Consider the following 19,584-nt stretch of genomic DNA (forward strand, 5'->3'; position numbering starts at 1 on the left):
CTTGGTGTAACTTTATCTTTTATATTTTTACAAAAAAAATTGGTTATGTATTGTTATTTTTTTGCATTCAAATTCAAAAAAGTGTAATTTTTCCTCAAAAAATTGGGTTTGAAAAATACCGTGTGACATGAAAAAAATGCAAAACCCACCAGATTATTCTCTAGAGCCTATGCTTTATAATATATATATATATATGTATATGTATGTATGTGTGTATATATCAAAAGTGTTCGATCTGTCCTCCGCAATGTCGCAGACCTGCTAAAAATCACTGATCACCAACATTACTAGTAAAAAAAAAATATAATAATAAATAGAAAAATGCCATAAATCTACCCCCTATTTTGCAGACGCCATAACTTTTGTGCAAACCAATCAATATACGTATATATATATATATATATATATATATATATATATATATATATATATTACATTTTTTTAAATGATTGGGGGTTCTAAGTAATTTTCTAGCAAAAAAAAATAAAAAAAGGAGATAAAGGAGAGCAGTCAGAAGAGGCTTGGGAAGCAAGGGGTTAAGGAGAGATATTGTGAAGCCACCTTCTCTCTGTTGCTGTATGTCACTAGTCTAAGGATCAGTGAGCGATCTACAAAGACACCGCTAGGTGGCGCTGAGATCTCCACATGGTGAGGTTTAAATTCCCAATAAAACACAAAAAAGAAGCAGAAGAAGAAGAAGAGGCAGCATTGGTGAGATCCCTCCCCCTCCCCAGGAAGTGGAAAGGGCTGAGCTGTTCCTGGGGACGGTACATTTCATTCAGTGCTGTGTGTGGAGTGTGCAGATCATTGTGCAGAGTGCTGCTGATCATTGCTGTGCCTCCTCCAGCCTGCACAGAGCCAGGACTCAGGTCACCAAGGTGAGATCCCTTCCCCCTGTACTGCATGTCACTGGAGGGGCTGGAGGCTGGAGATGAGCTGTACACAGGGGGGGATAGGGCAGGATCTGTGTTGTCATCCTAGGGATGGAGGTGTATGATGGGGAGTGAGGCTTCCCCAGCTGCTGTCATTGCTGTGCATGCCTTTGTTCTCACCCAGGGGCAGGGAGAAGACAACACTCATCTGCAATTATTGAGTAATGTGCATGGAAGTCAGCAGAGCTTCCTAATATAGGGCAGAATATCCTTCTGATCAGGTGACCCCCCCCCCCCCCTCTTCATTGTCATCAATGGGTTAAAGTCATATGCATCCCAAAAGCAACTTTTTATAAATTGCAGCTTCACAATCCTACAATGTAGCGTCTGCCTTCCTTTTCTCCTCCCCTTAATTCTCACCTGGTGACCGGCTGGTATCACCCTTCCTTCCTAGGATGGAGGAGGAACACAGACACCTCTGTCCGGCAGCAGTGCCAGTCTGGGAGCTGGGGGTGATTTACAGGGACTTTACAAACTCAAATTTTATATCTCGGTTCGCTCTTGAATGCGGTGTGTTAAACCTGCAATCTGTGTGCGTTTCCCCGCACTGCGTTCCAATCGCACTGCCCTTGTGATCTGCAGCGGGTGTCAGCGCAATGTTAACGAAACCCCAAAAAGCATGTCGCAAATGCCGCGCATTTGCCTGCATCGGATAACATAATAGAAAACGACCATGCGATCCAGTTGCAGTGCGTTTTTCTGAAATTGGTACATACACTACTTTTGGTGTGATGTAGATGTAGTTGGACTTGATGCGGAGCAATTTGAGCCCATTTAAAATGAATCACATGTGGTTTTCACAGGAATGAAGTGCGATTCATAGTGTGAATTAGGGCTGAACCGAACCCATCGATTTAACTATTTTCCCAAAATGGTTACATTCAAGGCATGCCATGAATAACTGTCACAGTTGCTTGGGCTTTTATCCAAACTGTCAAGCCATCGGGTAACTGGTGTCATAACTTCTTACATGTGCAGATCAAACACAGGCTAAGATGGCAACTTCATTGGCTGAAACGGATAGGAGGGTTTACTTCCACTTTAAATAGTTACAGCAACAGTCTTTTTTTTTACCTTGTTGATAAAGGCTACACATAAAAGCTGGTCATTGTAAGCACCCCATCAGTGATTAATGGTTTGTCTCATCCCTTTAGGCTTGGTTCACACTAGCCTGACTCCCAGTGCAACTTTGATGTGACTTTTTACACTCCATGGCATTGGAGTCAGACCAAAGTAGTGCAGGAACTTTTTCTAAAGTCAGACAAACTTATGTAGTATCAGTTAAAGTGGAGGGCCACCCTGAAAAACAAAAGTACATTAAAATTTAGCAAAAAATCAAAAATTAGAATTTTTTTTTTTTTTTTTTTTAAACTTACGAGAAATGCCTGTTGCTAGGCATATCGTCCTAATCTGCCTCTTCCTACTCCGCGGTGATGTTCTGTCTTCTCTCCTCCGTGCGGCGTCTTCTGGGGAATGAGGAACTGTGTGTCCCAGAACACAGCGCGCTGCGTGACTCGTGCATGCGCAGTAGGAAACGGGCAGTGAAGCCGCAAGGCTCCACTGCCTGTTTCCCTTAGTTGAAATGGCGGTGCTGGGACCCGAGAGCCAAGGGACGGGTCAGCCTCGGGCGGCCGACATCGCGGGCGCCCTGGACAGGTAAGTGTGCTTATTAAAAGTCAGCAGCTACAGTGTTTGCAGCTGCTGACTTTTACAAAAAATTTTTTAAAGCTGGCCCTCTTCTTTAAAGTGATTGGAAAGTGTGTGGTTTATTTTTATTTATTTTTTTCTCTTCCTTTAAAAGTAACATGTTATACTTACCTGCTCTGCTGCAGGGGTTTTGCACAGAGTAGCCCAGATTCTCCTCTTCTCGGGTCCCTCTTAGGTACTTCTGCCCCCCCCCCCCCCCCCCCCCCCAGTTGAGTGCCCCCACAGCAAGCAGCGGCTCTGTGTGTCCATTCAGACATGGAGCCGTGGTTCGGCCCTGCCCCCTCTCTGACTCCTCATTGGCTAATTGACTTGATTGACAGCAGCGGGAGCCAATAGAGTCCCAGACGGCCAAGGCACTCGTGCACATCAGTGGATCAAGGTGGGACTTGGGTAGGTATTAGGGGGGCTGCTGCACGCTGAAGGATTTTTATCTTCATGCATAGAGGTAAAAAAAAAAAAAAAAAAAAAAACCTTCTGTCCTTACAAACACTTTAAGACGCCTCTCCTAGGGAAACATTGAATTTCACAAAAAATGCGATCGCTCAGAACGACGGGATTATAAAGATGCCAGTAGCCCAATAACTTTCGTTTCGTAATTTATTCTGAGCATGCGTTGCACTTGGTCTGTCGGAATTCTCTACACACGTCCGATCGGATTTTGTTGTCGGAAATTATCGACTGAAAAAGTCCGATAGAGCCCACACGCGTTCAGATTTTCCGACAACATAAACCGATCTGAATTTCCGACCGTGTGTATGGGGCATAAGAATTGGCCCAGATGGTATTCTCAAATGTGGTGATTTATTATTTTTCAGCATTTCTGTATAAATGTTCAAACAAATTCTTTTTGGTGTACCACTCAGAACCATGATGTTTATTAACTAGATTCTACCAGTGCTAGACGGTACGTGGTTGGTTATCTCTATTGTCCATATGCCTTTTTATTATTTACTTTAATTTTATATGGCACTGATAACTCCTGCCACCGGACATCTGAGTACAATTAACCATCTGCCTCCCTATAAACTCTCCGGGGGGAATTTTATTGCACTGTGTCCTGTAAAATAACGAACGCTCAGTGTTGTTCTATTCATATTTATCTTTCTGTGTTGGATCCGTTTTTTGTAGTAATAATTGAGTCTTGTGATGAAACTAATTACAGAAATTGATAGGATCTGCTATAAATACACTTAATATAGAAAGTCTAGAGGAGACGACCTTTGTCACATGGAAACATGTTATCAGAAGGTTTCTCAAGGGCAAGTTTTGCATTGTAGTATAACATTGGTAATTTGGCAGCAAGTTTTATTATTTATAACCTTGACAAGGTGTGAACTGGCTCTGTATGTATTGATTTGTAGTGGAGACCCCTTTTATTTTGTGCTTCTTGACCTTATGGAAATTGTCAATCATGAAAGCTTTTCGTTAGAGTTCTGTCCACCTTGCTGGAATTTTATTAGGACTCATTTACATTTGTGTTGCCCTCTGAAGAGTGATCTGATGTGGTTCGCTTTTCAGGGAGTGTTTGACAGGAGGCTAGGAGGCATTACGTCTCCTAGCGTCACGATTCCACATCACTGTGCTGCAACCACAAGCATTGTGTTGTAGCCTCATTTGTTTGAATGGGGAAGTTGTCTGTTGCACTCCTTTTTGGAGACTACAATTTGTGTAGAGAATTGGTGGGTCGCACCACCATACAATAATAAGATAAGGATCTTCACAAGCACACCTCGGCGTAGAGATAACTTTTTTTTTTCTTTTACTCACCTTAAGCCGCGGACATCACAGGCTGAGTCTACCTTGAAAAAAAGAATCCCGTGAGGACCCAAAACCTCCGTCTGTGTTGCCTGTGGCTTTATGTGAATAAAGGACAAGATTATCCCTATGCCAAGGTGTGCTGGTGAAGATCATTTTTTACCTGATTGGCCTGAATGGTTCATATTCAGCATTTGTAATGCCTGCCAAACATAACAGGGGTATAAATCATGGCGTGGCATGTTTGCAGCCCTTTCTGGCATTGTTTGGGTAAAGTGATATTAAAGGATACTTTTTCAGAGTATTAAAATACAAAAGATGTTATCAGGGCCGTTTTTAAGGAAGGGCAAAAGGGGCAGCTGCCCTGGGCCCTGTCATTGTTGTGGGGCCCAAAGCAGCTGCCTCACACTTGCCAACTATCCTGGTTTAAATTCTCTCTTCCCTTGAGGTTTTGGTCCTGTGCTGTGTCTACTAATGCTGCCCAGCTCTGCCCTATTGTTGTGTACAGATGACTCACCTGCAGACCCTGTGTTTACATGTAAATTACTGATTTTCATATATAAATAGCGGTGCCATTCATATGAAAATAGCGGCGGCCGGCAGACTTGATACGTATATCACGCCCCTGAGGTCATATCCTCAGGGGGGCGTGTAATCTAATAATCTCTAGCAACCAATCGACAAGCAGAAATCATGTGCTGTAACCTCTAGTAACTAATCAGTGAGCCGTAATGTGTGCTGTAACCTCTAGCAACCAGTCAGTGGGGGTTATTTACTAAAAGAAAATCCACTTGATGAAGTGCACTTGGAAGTAAAGTCGCTGTAGATCTGAGGGGGACATGCAAGGAAAATAAAAAATGGTATTTTAGCTTGCACATGATTGGATGATAAAATCAGCAGAGCTTCCATTCATTTCAGATCTACTCCTTAGATTTAGAGCTACTACACTTCCAAGTGCACTTGCAGTGCAAAGTGGATTTGCCTTTCGTGTATATATACCCCAAGTGAGTGGTAATGATACACTGTTATCTAAGCAAACAATTGCAATAGCCGCCTGATCTGATTCAGTAAACTGATTTTGAGTCTAGCTGCTATTTATTGTATGTCTCAGAGCAGGTGGAGGGCAAAACTGCATGGTGGGGGGGGGGGGGGGGCCCGAGAAGAAAAGTTTTTTTTGCCCAGGGTCCAATCAGTATTAAAGACGGCCCTGTATGTTATACCCAACGATATTGCACAGAGAAGTCCCTTACTTTCTTTTTGACCACCCCTCCCCCCTCCTCTGGAGTTTTCTGCAATCTGTGTGCATGCACTTTGGAGCCGGGCTTTGTGCATCCATAGACACACACAGTACTATTAAGCCCCTCCTCCCCTGTCTGACTGCGAGAGCTCTCAGTATCTCCTGTGAGGCTCGGACGTGAGGGGAGTGGTGCTGCAGCTGAGACATCACTGGATTGGTGACTGCGAGTCAGATATTTGGGAATAGGAGTATGTAGAACAGGTCATATTATTTTTTTTTTATTTTGTTTTACCTTCTGTTCTAAATGTAGAATGGTGTGACCTCAGCATTCACGTTAATGGCACAGCATCACGTCGGCACGCAACCATGTTTAGTGCGAAAGCATTTCCTCGACTCACAGACCTTTGTATATTTTATTTACACACAAGGCTGTTGTTTGTATATTTTTATATATAACCTTTATACAATCCCTATATTTAAAGTGGCTCTTCAGTCCCTTATGTGAAAATTTAAAAGTCAGCAGCTACAAAAAACTGTAGCTGCTGACTTTTAAAACGGAAACTCACCTGTCCAGGGATCCAGTGCTGTGCTCTTTTGACCGCCTTTCTTCACTGCTCTTTGATGCTGGTGCCGGCATCATAACTGGCAGCCGACAGTGACTGCTTGTGACTTTACAGCTGGCTGCCTACTGTGCTGTGCCCCGTGCTACACCTCGTGACTGGTCCCACAGTCTCTGGGGACCTGTGACATGTCCCAAGAGTATGCAGAGAGAGGGGGGGGTCTGTGAACTTCTGCTTTGATTTGCCTAGGCCAGTGGTCTCCAAACTGCCCTTGGGGCACTATTTCATTCACTGACACCGATGGGGCGCAGTTCCTCCCAAAGATGCCCAACGATGGGGCGCAGTTCCTCCCAAAGACGCCCAACGATGGGAGTGTTCACTCCTACTAATGCTGGGACATTTTTGTTCTTCCTGATGGCCGCAGTCTGACCCCCATCTAAAGTCTGAAGGACCGTAAACTGGCCCTTTGTTTAGAAAATTCGGAGATCCCTGGTCTGGGCAGTCCTAGAAGAAGTGGGTACGGGTACCTTTTTTAAAACCATTGCCTATAGAGGAGGGGGGATGAGGAGGAACAGCAGGACTTGCCATCTTGATTGAAGTTCCCGACTTAATACCACTTGTATTTGAATGGATTTTAAAGTATGTTTAACTTTTGGCACTGCATTTAGTTTATATTTTGAAGTGCTGGCTATTTTCTTTGTATTAGTATTTTTTACAGGTAATGGTTAAACGTTTTTTAGCTTAATGTATCGGGCAAGTTTAGGGGGGGACACAACTCAACTGCCTGGTTTTTACCCCCCCCGGCCGCTATTGTAAACTAGGCCTTACTGTCTGTAGCTCTCCTCAGTTGCCTATCGTGAAGATGTGAATGTTCACGTTGCGTGATGGTAACTTATTTCTTGCAATGTAGTTCTGTATTCTGAACACTGTGTAGCTCGTCGCTAAGTATGTCATTATTGCGTTGCCTATTTCGAGCAACCATACTCTAGCTGTCATTCACTTACTAGCCCTGCAAACATAAAAAAAAGTCTTATGGCTGATTCCTCAGCAAGCCACCTTTTATGTGTGCACACAAGCTTCGCTACTGTTTCCATAGCAATCATTCAGAAATAATCTGCGATTAGTGAGTCGTAAAATACTGAAGGACGATGTATGATGGCTTTTTATTTCTGCACATCATCGCTTGTACTGCCAAGGTAAAGGCACCCATGCACAGCAGGCAAAAAGAACACTTCTATCTGGGCCAGACCTTCTCAGCCTTTGTGCCCCGGGGAACCCTTGAAAACAATGTTAAGGGGAACCCTTTCTAAAATGAATTCATTGGGCGTCCATAGGAGAAATTGAGCTTACTTTGGTACTCGGAATGCCACCCTCCTCTCGGACAGCCAATGGTGTTGGCCCCCCGGAACTAAGCAGGCGCTATCAGATGGGAAGTCAGTCCCCTGGTTGGGAATGGCTGGTCTGGGTCATAACTAACCGGCTGATTGTGTGTAAAGAGAGAACAATAACTGGATAAGTGGTTGTATGAACTAGATGGATCTTTTCTTCATTTATCTGTTGTGTATATAGAGATGCAAACTGACAACATCCTGTAATACAATGATATGTAAATCAGCAGAAATGTTGAAGGTGGTGGAAGATTATAATTTAGTTAAGCTCCGTTCCCACTAGTGCGACTTGGGACATGTAAAGTTGCATGACAAGTCACAGCCCATGGATTTCAATGGCACCTGATCCAATCTATGCGACTTAGTCGCAGCAACTTTGAAAAGGTTGTGCACTACTTTGATGTGAATTTCGTGCAGCTTTGAGTGCCAGAGAGTGCAAAGTTGCATCAGTCGCACTAGTGGGAACACAGCCTTAAAGTTTCAGTCAGATATCAATGACCAGCACTTCTGTTGTTGTTAATTCATAAAACCCCTAAGGCTCGTTTACACCACAACACGTTCGTTGCAGTTTTTGTAATGCATTTGGTTGTGTTTTTTACACACGCTGCGTTTTTATGTATATATTTTTATGCATGTTTGCATGAATGTGTTGTATTTGCGCTGCACTGAAAAAAAAAAAGCACGTACCATCCTTTTTGAAGAGCTGGGCAAACCCAATGCAATGTTCTTTCTTTCTTTCTTTCTTTCTTTCTTTCTTTCTTTCTTTCTTTCTTTCTTTCTTTCTTTCTTTCTTTTTCTTTCTTTCTTTTTCTTTCTTTCTTTTTCTTTCTTTCTTTCTTTTTCTTTCTTTCTTTCTTTTTCTTTCTTTCTTTCTTTTTCTTTCTTTCTTTTTCTTTCTTTCTTTTTCTTTCTTTCTTTTTCTTTCTTTCTTTTTCTTTCTTTCTTTTTCTTTCTTTCTTTTTCTTTCTTTCTTTTTCTTTCTTTTTCTTTCTTTTTCTTTCTTTTTCTTTCTTTTTCTTTCTTTTTCTTTCTTTTTCTTTCTTTTTCTTTCTTTTTCTTTCTTTTTCTTTCTTTTTCTTTCTTTTTCTTTCTTTTTCTTTCTTTTTTCTTTCTTTTTTCTTTCTTTTTCTTTCTTTTTCTTTCTTTTTCTTTCTTTTTCTTTCTTTTTCTTTCTTTTTCTTTCTTTTTTTCTTTCTTTTTTTCTTTCTTTTTCTTTCTTTTTTTCTTTCTTTTTTTCTTTCTTTTTCTTTCTTTTTTTCTTTCTTTTTTTCTTTCTTTTTCTTTCTTTTTTTCTTTCTTTTTTTCTTTTTTTCTTTCTTTTTCTTTCTTTTTTTCCTCCCATGCATTGGGAATGGGGATCACAAACGCACCACAGCGCTTCTGGTGTGAATGGACCATTAGACCCCATTCAAACCTAAGCGACTTGAAGCATGTTTCCTGAGGTGCTTCAGTGATCAAGATTCCCATTTAGTGCTGGTTCACGCAAGTGTGACTTGACACACACAAAGTTGCGCGACAAGGGAAAAGGCATTGATATTTAATGGTGCCCATTCTCGTCTGAGCACGGCGCAACTTTGGAAAAGGTTCCAGTACTACTTTGATGCAATAGTGCGATTTGGTCCCATAGAATATGCAAAGTTGAATTACATAACCGCACCGCAGCAATGTGAAAGGAACTTTCTACTTATCAGTACCTGTTCACACCTGAGTGTCCCGCCGCCTAATGCTTGTTTGCACTGTGGACAGTTTATTTGCACAACTTCTTGCCTCACCTCCTATCTAGCCTTCCATTGGCTAAAACAAAAATGCTCAAGCCTAAAGCCTAGAAAATACAATCACCCCTAAGGCTCCGTTTCCACTTGTGCTACTTGTCCTGGGACTGCAAAGTCGCATGGCAAGTCGTGCCCCATGATTTCCAATGAGTACTGTTCATATCTGCGTGGCTTCAGAGTAGTCCCTGTACTACTTTGGTCCAACTTTGATGTGACTTGAGGTCCATAGACCTCAAGAATACACAGACATTGCTTCAAGTCGCATCAAAATTGTGCAACTTTCAGGTTGCAATTGTGGAAACCCAGGCTTAATCATCTGAAACACTCCTGCATTTGGGGGGACTTAATGCATCTTTAAGGATGCATAAACATGTTATTTTAAATACAGATATCAATCCTTTTTTATGTGCACCAAATGCCTTTGAACACCTTCTGTATACGTTACCTGGTGTAAGTAATGGTGACATCATTGTGCTGCCCATAGCTTATATAGAGAGGAGAGCTGTGGGAGGGACTCAAGCAGGTCCACCTACTGCAGGCTGCCTGCAAGAAAACTACAGGAGGGGCGGATACAAGACTAGTCACCCTGCACAAGGAGAGAGGAACATTAACTGGTCTTCATGAGTGGAAACTCCTGCAAGAGATAGTATTGTGCTGGATTGCTGTACAGATGTGGAAGAAATATACAAAGCGCACCAAGATTAAAGTAAGAATATGCATGACAAATGGTTTTAAATAATATTTTCTTATCCTGAGTTTTGCTTTAACCACTTCAGCTCCGGACGATTTGGCTGCTGAATGACCAGGCCATTTTTTTTGTGATGGGGCACTGCGTCGCTTTCACTGACAATCGCGGGGTCCCGCGACTTGCACCCAAACAAATTTGACGTACTTTTCTTCCCACAAATCAAATCAATGATCAACTATGCGGTTTTTATTTTTTGCGCTATAAACCAAAAAAGCAACAATTTTGATAACTCAACTCAATATTTTGTACTTTTTGCTATAATAAATATCCCCCCCCCCCCCCGACATCTCTATTGCAGAGTTTGCCAATTCTTTCATATTCTTTCATATTGTTTCATATAACAAGGGGGAGAGACTTATCTGCTCATTCAGCTGCCAAAAGAAAACATCCAGGTAGTCAGCCAAGTTTTTAACATGAAAAATTGTAACTAACTCTTCCTTCTTGGATCAAGGGGATACACTTCTGTGTGTAAAGAAAAAATCCAGGGCAGTCTGCCAAGTTTTTTTGTTTTCAAACTTTTTTATTGAAAAGAAATAACCAAAGTAACTAACAAACATGTGTATGCTGGAAGAAATCCATGCAGAAAAATAAAAAAGGGAAGTCAATGTTGCATAGCAATAATCTTGTACAGTATGTAAACGCAGTCATCAATGTCTAGTGGTAACACCTGAATCAAGGAGTAAGTAGTATTTTCTGGCCTAGCAATCTGCATGGACCAAGTAAACATTTAGTTTCTATGGCATCTTTTGCATCCAGAACCAAAGGTCAACCTTGCCCAAAATAAAAGAAGAAATAATAAAACAAAAATAGATAGTTTCTAAAACACAAAGAAAGGAATTTAAAAAAAAAAAAAAAAAAAAGAGAGAGGCTAGCATAGTTAATTCAGAAGTGTAAATACAGACCATGCATTCCATTTCGCTTCATAAACCGGGACCGTGTCATGTAGAGTATGAATGATTTTCTCAGAGTGCATCATTAAATCAACTTGTGACAAAATTTGTGAAAGTGGTAATGAAGGGGATTTCCAATTGAGCGCGATAGACTATTGCATAGCTAAACAAATTGAATGGATCAAACGTCTCAGGTGTCTTGGAGCGTCCGGCGGGGACTGAAACAACAAAGAGTGAATTGCCTCCATGGTTATATTGTAGCCGGCCAACTTATTAATTATATCAAAGAGGTGTTGCCATATGGGTTGGATCCGGTCATACTCCCAAAAAATGTGTTTGAAAGAGCCTGGATGGGGGCAACCCCTAAAACATCTTAAAGGTGTCTGTGGAAAGATCTTATGCAACCGTAGGGGTGTATAATACCATCTGGTGATCACCTTAATGGCTGTTTCTCTGATCGATAACGATTTCGAACATTGGCACATGTTACGCCAGTTCTTATCCCAATCAATGGTGCTGCTCTCCAATCCCAATTCCTGTTCCCATTTGGATCTATAACTCAGCCCATCCCTTTCTGTTGCTGATTCCAGGACCTTGTAGAGCCCCGAGATCAGCCCTTTTTGTGTAGGTGTAGTATGGCAAATGTCTTCGAAGTATGTCGGGGGGAGGGAATAAGGACCAGGGTAATGATACAAAAAAAATGACGAATTTGTAGATAGTGAAGGAATTCAGTATTAGGGATCTGAAATCTAGTTTGCAATTCTTGAAAAGTGGTAAATTTCGAATCGACAAGAAAATCTTTCAGAAAAATTAGGCCAAGCTCCATCCAAATACGGAAAGCCCCCAGGTGATTATGGGGTAGCATAAACCTGGGGTCCCCCAGGTATGAGGCACCCTTTAATGTGTCTGAGAAACTAAACCGTATTTATGTTTATACGTGTGCCAAAGACATAAGCCGTCCGAGATGATCAGATTTTTGTAGGACTTAGTCCGGTTAGTCAGGGGAGGGGCCCACATAATACCTGGTAAGAACAGGGGCCTTATAGATTCCTGTTCGAATTGGACCCATGGAACCCTAGAGTTCCTAATGTTCCATTGAGCTTGTTGTGAGAATCTACTAGCCACATAATACAGCCAGAGCTGTGGAACCCCCAGGCCCCCATATTTGGAGGAGCGATACAGTATGTCCCTGGAAAATCTAGAGGGCTTGTCCTGCCATATGAATCTATGAAGATAAGCTTGAAAATCATTAAGATAGGACTTTGAGATTTTGATAGGGAGGGACCGGAAGATATATATAGGAGCTGGGGAAGAATAACCATTTTGAGGGCCGTTATTCTCCCTATAAAGGAAATATGCAAGTTGGACCACATCTTCAGGGTTTTCTTAAGTTTTGCAACCGGGGGGGGGGGGGGGGAACTGGCTGTAAATCATTTTTTAGAATGGTCTGGAAAGAACTATGCCTAAGTAGGAGAGATGGGAGTCGGACCAATGGAAAGGAAAAGTCTGCTTAAGATGTGAAAGTTCTATAGATGGAATTCCTATGGGAAGGCGGAGGATTTAGATAAATGAATGGATAATCCTGAGATTCTAGCAAATTTTAGATAGGGAAGCAAATAAATTAGGTAGTGAAAGTAGAGGGTTTGTCAGGAACATTAAAACATCATCCGCATACATACAGAATTTGTAGGATAGGGGGCCTTTGGTATATCCAGATAAATCGGGATTATTCGGGGATAGAGGACACCCCTGCCTAGTCCCCCCTCCCTATACTAAAAAACTCTGAGCAACAGCCCGGAATTTTGATTCTCGTCATAGGGTTTCTATAGAGAGTATGAAAAGAGTGCAAAAATTCTCCATGAAACCCCAGTCTTTGCAAAACTTTAGTAAGATAGGGCCAAGCTGCACTATCAAATGCCTTCTGGATATCAAGGCTGAGTAAAAGAAGGCTTCGAGAATTTTTGTTGGCATCCTGAATAATGTCCGTGGCCAACCGAATATTGTCTGTTATCAACCTATGGGGGATAAAGCCGGCTTGGAACGGCGACATAAGGGAGGGGATGAAATTGGCAAGTCTATCTGCTAGAATCCTACTAAAAATGTTGAGGTCATTGTTCATGACCGAGATGGGTCTGTAATTTTGTGGGAGAGTATGATTTTTTTGTCGGGTTTGGGAATTAAAGACATGTTTGCCAGCAACATTTCCTCCGGAAAACTGCCACCCTGCATTACCCAATTAAAGAGGCAGGCAAGTCTAGGGGCCAAAAGGGCTCAAATTTTTTATAATTGCTGCAAACCCATCAGGGCCTGGGGCCGAACCCTGCTTAAGGGATTTGATTACGTTCAAGACTTCAGAGGTAGGAATAGGGGCATTTAGTAGTTCAACCTGCGACGGAGATAAAGTGGGCAGCGGAACAGTATCCAACCAAGAGTTGATTTCTTGGACATTTATTTCTTCATTAGGTGATAATAGGGAAGAGTTTTTTTTTTTTTTTTTTTTTTTTTTTTTTTTTTTTTTTTTTTTATATCTAGGACTTCTTTTGGGTGGGATGTGAGGAGACCCTCTTTTTGTTGTTTAATTTGTAAACATGAGGTGGGCATGAGATACGGTTCAACTTACATGCAAAAGTGGGGATGGGGAATAGAAAGTAAATTCCCTGATTCCTATGTTGTGGGCCCGCCATGCATCAGAGAGTTGAAGCTCTGTCAGGCCATAGGTAAGGGACTTGGGGAAGGCCCTGGATATTGGGGGTGTGGGAGAAGTGATCAAGTGTGGCATTTGCAACCAAATTAAAATCACCACCTATAATTAAATGGAGGGGATTGAAACGAAGATAATTTATCAAAAAACTAAAAAAAAAAAAAAGGTAGCTGGGGCATCATTGAGTGCATACACACTAGCAATCGTTAATTCCCTATTATATATTACCCCTTTAATGATAACATACCTACTATCTGCATCTCTATAGATACGTTTTACCTCCATGGGAAAGGAGGAATGCAGGAAGATGGCGGCACCCCTAGATTTAGAGGAATAAAGGGAGCAAAATGCTTGAGGGAAGCGTCTGTGGAAAAATTTAGGGTGGGAGTTATGTGCGAAGTGCGTTTCTTGAATAAGGAAAATTTTAGCATCTAATTGTTTATAAAAATCAAACGCCTTCCGCCTCTTATTAGGGGGATTAAATCCCTGAACAGTATGGGACAAACAGGTGATCACCATAAAGAACAAACCAGCGAGAGATCAGCTGAGGTGTCCCACAACCTGGGATAGGAAAGAGACATATAGGATGAGGAGCACAGATCCCAAATGAGGTATCCAGGGGGACCGCCATCAACCCAATCCAAAAAAATATGCAAGGACACTCTAAATTTGCAAACATAATTGATAATAAAGACAACCATATTGGAGTTGAAAATATTGAGACGGATCTGCAGAGGCTAGTCTCTGGAAAAAAAATTGAGAAAAATAGAAAAAAAAAAAGTGGAAAAGAAAGTATGCCAAAAAATATCAAAAACCGTGGACATATCTAGAGTCCCAAACATATAATGTCCAAGTATACTCGTATACCAATAGGGTCAGGTAACAGAAAGGGAAAAAAGAAACTGTCCAATTACCTGAAAACTCAACGAAAAAATTCAGAGACAACTAGGTCTCAAACCCAGTTCCACACTGAAACAATTGTAGAAAAAAAAAGTTGTGGTAACCTGCTGGGGGGGGGATAGCGTGCAACGGCTCCAACAGACAGAAGCCAAACAAGGAACCGCTCCGGGAAAACCAGGTTAAGTAGGGAGCATACCAGCTCGGAAGTCTCTAGGCATAGGGTCGAGGGTAAGTATATGAGAACAGTCAAGTCGATGCAGGCTTTCAACATTGTGGTCTCCGATCCCATATCGGATTCTTCTCCTATCCATCCGTGATGGTGGTGTTTGCCAGATAGGAGCTGGTCTGGGAGTAGAAGGAAGTCTGTGTATTTCAGCAGCATCCAAAAGGCCCAGTTTCACCAGCAGCTCTTGGCCCTCCTGAAGTGTAGATACAGAATAGGTGCTGCCATTGTGGGGGACCACTATTTTAAATGGAAAACCCCATCTGTAACGCATCCTAGCTGATTGAAGTGCAGAAGTGATCTCCTTAAGGTTTGTCCTTCTCTCCAGGGTAGCAGGAGAGATATCCGGGAAGATTTGGATTTTATTATCATCCAGGAAGATTCTTTTGTTTCTGGCTGCACACAGAATCTCTTCTTTCACCAGGAAGTCCTTCATGCACAAAACCACATCCCTTGGGGCTTATCTGCTGGGGGTTTCGGGCGGAGAGACCTATGGGTATGGTCACATTTAAAAGTAGATGACTCATTGTCCAGGAGGAGAGATTTAAACAGACGAATAACAGTAGGAATGAGATCCGTTTCAGATTCTGGTATTCCACGGAGACGCAAATTATTGCGTCTGTTTCTATTATCGAGGTCCTCGATTTGCTTCTGTATTGCTGTAAACGCTGACGCTAGGGCCTCATGCTCTCTACTGAGGTCATTATGCGCTAATGCCAGTTCTTCGTGTTTGCTTTCCAGTTTCTCCGTTCTGCAGCCCAAAGCAGCAATTTCTTGTGATAGGGTGTGTGAGGGTTTTATGCAGCTCCGACTGAAACTTGGATGCTAGTCTGTTATACATGGCCTCAAGGCTTGCATCCAGATTTTCTTTAGAAAGAGCGCTGTACTCACCAGCCGGTGTCTTCAGCGAGGAGAGGCCTGGGGAAACTTGTGGCGTGGGGGACGGAGAGGAAGCGACGTGGCTCTGATCCGCGCCATCTTGAGCCATACCGCTGCTGACCCTTGTGCGGAGGAGATAGTGAGTTAGGGTATTCTGGCTCGCGCTGCGGGATTTCTTTTTCCTCGCCGGCATGCACCGTGTTTTAGGGGACCTGGGGGGTGTGAATGATAAAGCGGATGATGAAATGTGAAGCCCCCAGGGCGCTGATCAGGTCCCGGTTGAGACGGAGCTATCCCTCTAGGCTGCCATCACGTTCAGCGCCGCGCATGCGCAGTCTGCCAAGTTTTTAACAATCCTGTAAATGCAGGAAGTTTAACCACTTGAAGTCTAAATCTTTTTTCTGACACTTGTTTAAGTTCAAATCAATATTTTTTTTCTAGAAAATTACTTGGAATATGTGTGTGTATATATGTATGTGTGTGTGTGTATGTATGTATGTATGTATGTATGTATGTATGTATGTGTGTGTGTATATGTATGTATGTGTGTGTATATGTATGTATGTGTGTGTATATGTATGTATGTGTGTGTATATGTATGTATGTGTGTATATGTATGTATGTATGTGTGTATGTATGTATGTATGTATGTGTGTATATATATAATTATAAAATTTTTTTTTTAGCAGAGACCCTAGGGAATAAAATGTCAATTGTTGCAATATTTTATGTCGCACTGTATTTGCCCAGTGGGCTTTCAAATGCAGTTTTTTTTTAATTTCTTTTTGGGGAAAAAAATACTTACTGTAAATGAATTGAAAACAGTAAAGTTAGCTCAATATATAATATTATTAAAAAAAAAAAAAAAATTAATAATATTATATATTGGGCTAACTTTACTGGTGTGTGTGTGTGTGTGTGTGTTTTTTTTTTTTTTTTTTATGTGAAAGATGTTATGCTGTGAGGATCAGGAGATAAATCGTGATCTATCTTCTAAGCAAAAAAATTTGTGATTCTCATTTTAGCCAGAATTGTGCAGCTCTATTATTTAGTATGGCAAACAGTTGTGCAACAGTCTCAGTAACTTACATTTTAATGGTGATAGTTCAGACTTTTTATATTTTTTTCCCAGGGGATCTTAGAGAATCATTTCATACTATTATAGGCAGATCCTTATCTAGAGATGAAAATCTGGCGCACATCTGTCACAATATTTAATACAATCCATCTCATGGTGCTCTATGCAGGAGGAAACAGCTGTGTTCCAGAGGAACTGAAGCTGCATAGTAATGCATTTATTGTATCTGTATATTACATAGATTTTATATTACATGTGTATTTTATGTAGTTGATGGTAAAGTTTGGTGTAGAACAATAACAAGTTATAATGGATAAGTGTTGCACACAAGTTGCGTTGTATAGCATTCGGGTATGACTTTCATGCAACTTGAGGGCCATAGACTTCAATTGTAACCCTCAAAAGTTGCATAAAAGTTGTACATGTACTACTTTTGAAGTCGCTGCAACTTTAGGTCTCACAGATATGAATGGTTATAATTGGGAAACGCCTTGACATGCAACTTTGATGTCCATGTCCAAGTGTGAATAGAGCCTTAAGCCTTGTACACACGATCGGATTTTCCGCAGACAAAGCGTCAGACTTTTGTCCGAAGGTCGTGTGCTATGAATTTGTCTTGCATACAAACTGCACACAATTGTCGGCCAACAAACACGAAAGTAGTGACAAACTATGTGGCTTTTCGGGTCTTTAGTCCCATCCATTGGTCACCTTCTGCTAATGTTGTGTTTTGGTGAGCATTGATTCCGAGCATGCGTGTTTGTAATTTTGGACTTTTGTCTGATGCACGATCGGAAAATCTGGCAACAGACCATTTTTCCACAGAAAATTTTATAAGCCTGCCATCCAACATTTGTCCATGGAAAATCCTACAGCAATTGTCCGATGGAGCGTACAAACGGTTGGATTGTAGGCAAACAGCCTGTTGACACACAATTCCCGTTGGAAAATCCGATCGTGTTTACAAGGCTTAACCCTTTAACGTGAATCAAAAAATAAATATTTTACTTAACTTTACGGCAGATGAGTTAAAGAATGACAGAAAATGAAAGACCTATGGGGAATAAGCACGTAAAATGCATTGGATACAATTTTGCAAAAAAAAAAAAAAAATGAAGTACTGTATATTTTTGAATGATTAGATATATATGGATGAAGACGTAGAATCTCACATGCTAGGCTGGTCTGTATCATTGTAATACATCAGACTACAGCTAACCTTGCTTAAACCTGGCCATAGAGGGTGGAATTTCCAACCAAAGTCCTTTTAGAAAAATGTGTGGACTTTTTTGAATTGCATCTATTGATGATGGAAACCCACATCCCGACTCGCCACAGAGGATGGTATTAATGCTTATTTGTGTTTTTCCATCTTTCTTCCCTCTTCTTTATTTTATTTTTTTATTTTTAAGTTCATGTTGTGAAGGAGCATGTTACCTTAATGGAAAACTGCAGCCGGCAGGATATTTCTCCCAGACATTGGTGTGGACCCCACCTGTTTAGAGCTGGGTTTTGGCAAATAGATGAGCAGCATAAGTGCTCAAGTGTTCTTATTATGTACATGCCGAGGTTTCCTGCTGACTAAAAGAATAAAGGAACATTCATTAGTTACATGGTAGTCAGATGTGGAGGAACATCCTGACCTTGAAAAAGATCTTTTATGCCAAGCTCTTTGCATCAGCTGAACATGACGGTTTATATTTCTGTAAGACGCAGGGGGACCACTCGGCAGATGTTCCTAGCACCAGCTTATTTAGGAGAAACCAGTAATGGTCAGCCACCAAGATCCAACCCAGTGGATCGGCTCTACACGCCCCCGGCGATCCAACCTAGTGGATCGGCTCCGCCCCCGGCGATCCAACCTAGTGGATCGGCTCCGCCCCCCCCCACCCACCCCTGCGATCCAACCTAGTGGATCGGCTACATCGCAAAAGAACACCATTTAAGCACTAAGCCTCTTTTTGAAATTTGTTTACAAGTTAAAAACTTTTTTTTTTTTTTTTTTGTAGAAAATTACTTGGAGCCCCCAAACATTATATATAATAAGATAATGTTACATTGAGTAAATTGATACCCAACATGGCACGCTTCAAAATTGCGCTTGCTCGTGGAATGGCGACAAGCCTTTACCCTTCGAAATCTCCATTGGCGACGTTTAAAAAAAAAAAAGGTCTACAGGTTGCATGTTTTGAGTTAGAGGTCTAGGCCCAGAATTATTGCTCTCGCTCTACCAATCGGGGCGATACATCACATGTGTGGTTTGAACACGTTTCATATGCGGGCGCTACTCACATATGTGTTCACTTCTGCACGCGAGCTCGGCAGGGTGGGGCGCGTAAAAAAAAAAATACATACATTCATACATTTATTTTGACACTTTTTTTTTTTTTTTTTATGAGATCTGGGATGAGAGACCAGATCTCATATTTATTTACACTAAAGTGCAATTAAAAAAAATAAAATAAAATATGGGCGGAAGTGACGTCTTGACATTGCTTCCACCCTGCAATGGTATGGAGACGTGTGGGGGCCATCTTCCCCCCTCACTCATCTCCATACCCAGCAAGGGACAAAATCCGATGGCCGGCACCGCCGGCTCTGGCAAGAGGCAGGAGGGCCCTCTCCTGCCGCTGATGAAGGTGATCATCAGTGGCGGGAGAGGGCCCTGCAGCGAATCCGCTGCAGAGACCACTTATCAGAAAGTGGACCGCCAGCCAAAGAAGAGGATACTGGGGTTATGACAGCGCCTGGAAAAAAAACAGCCCCTTTCACTCCAGTGTGAAAGCCGGAGGGCTTTCACACGGGAGAGGTGCA

At 41.8% G+C, this 19,584-nt stretch overlaps 1 protein-coding gene across 6 annotated transcripts in view; it reads left to right on the forward strand.

Moving 5' to 3' along the window:
* Nucleotides 1–702: 702 nt before the first annotated feature.
* The window catches only part of FAM110B (family with sequence similarity 110 member B), a 227,659-nt gene continuing 208,777 nt past the window's right edge, over nt 703–19,584 (forward strand). For 4 of the 6 annotated variants that reach the window (XM_077492731.1, XM_077492730.1, XM_077492732.1 and 1 more), the window contains exon 1: nt 711–878. The gene's annotated coding sequence lies outside the window, so the exon portion shown is untranslated. Of the gene's footprint in view, nt 879–19,584 lie in introns of all 6 variants that reach the window. The other 2 variants (XR_013277663.1, XR_013277662.1) reach the window with 1 other exon arrangement.

Source organism: Lithobates pipiens, unplaced genomic scaffold (assembly GCF_037356315.1).
Source record: "Lithobates pipiens isolate NorthernLeopardFrog02 unplaced genomic scaffold, aLitPip1_a1.2 Scaffold_19, whole genome shotgun sequence".
NCBI classification, from domain to species: domain Eukaryota; kingdom Metazoa; phylum Chordata; class Amphibia; order Anura; family Ranidae; genus Lithobates; species Lithobates pipiens.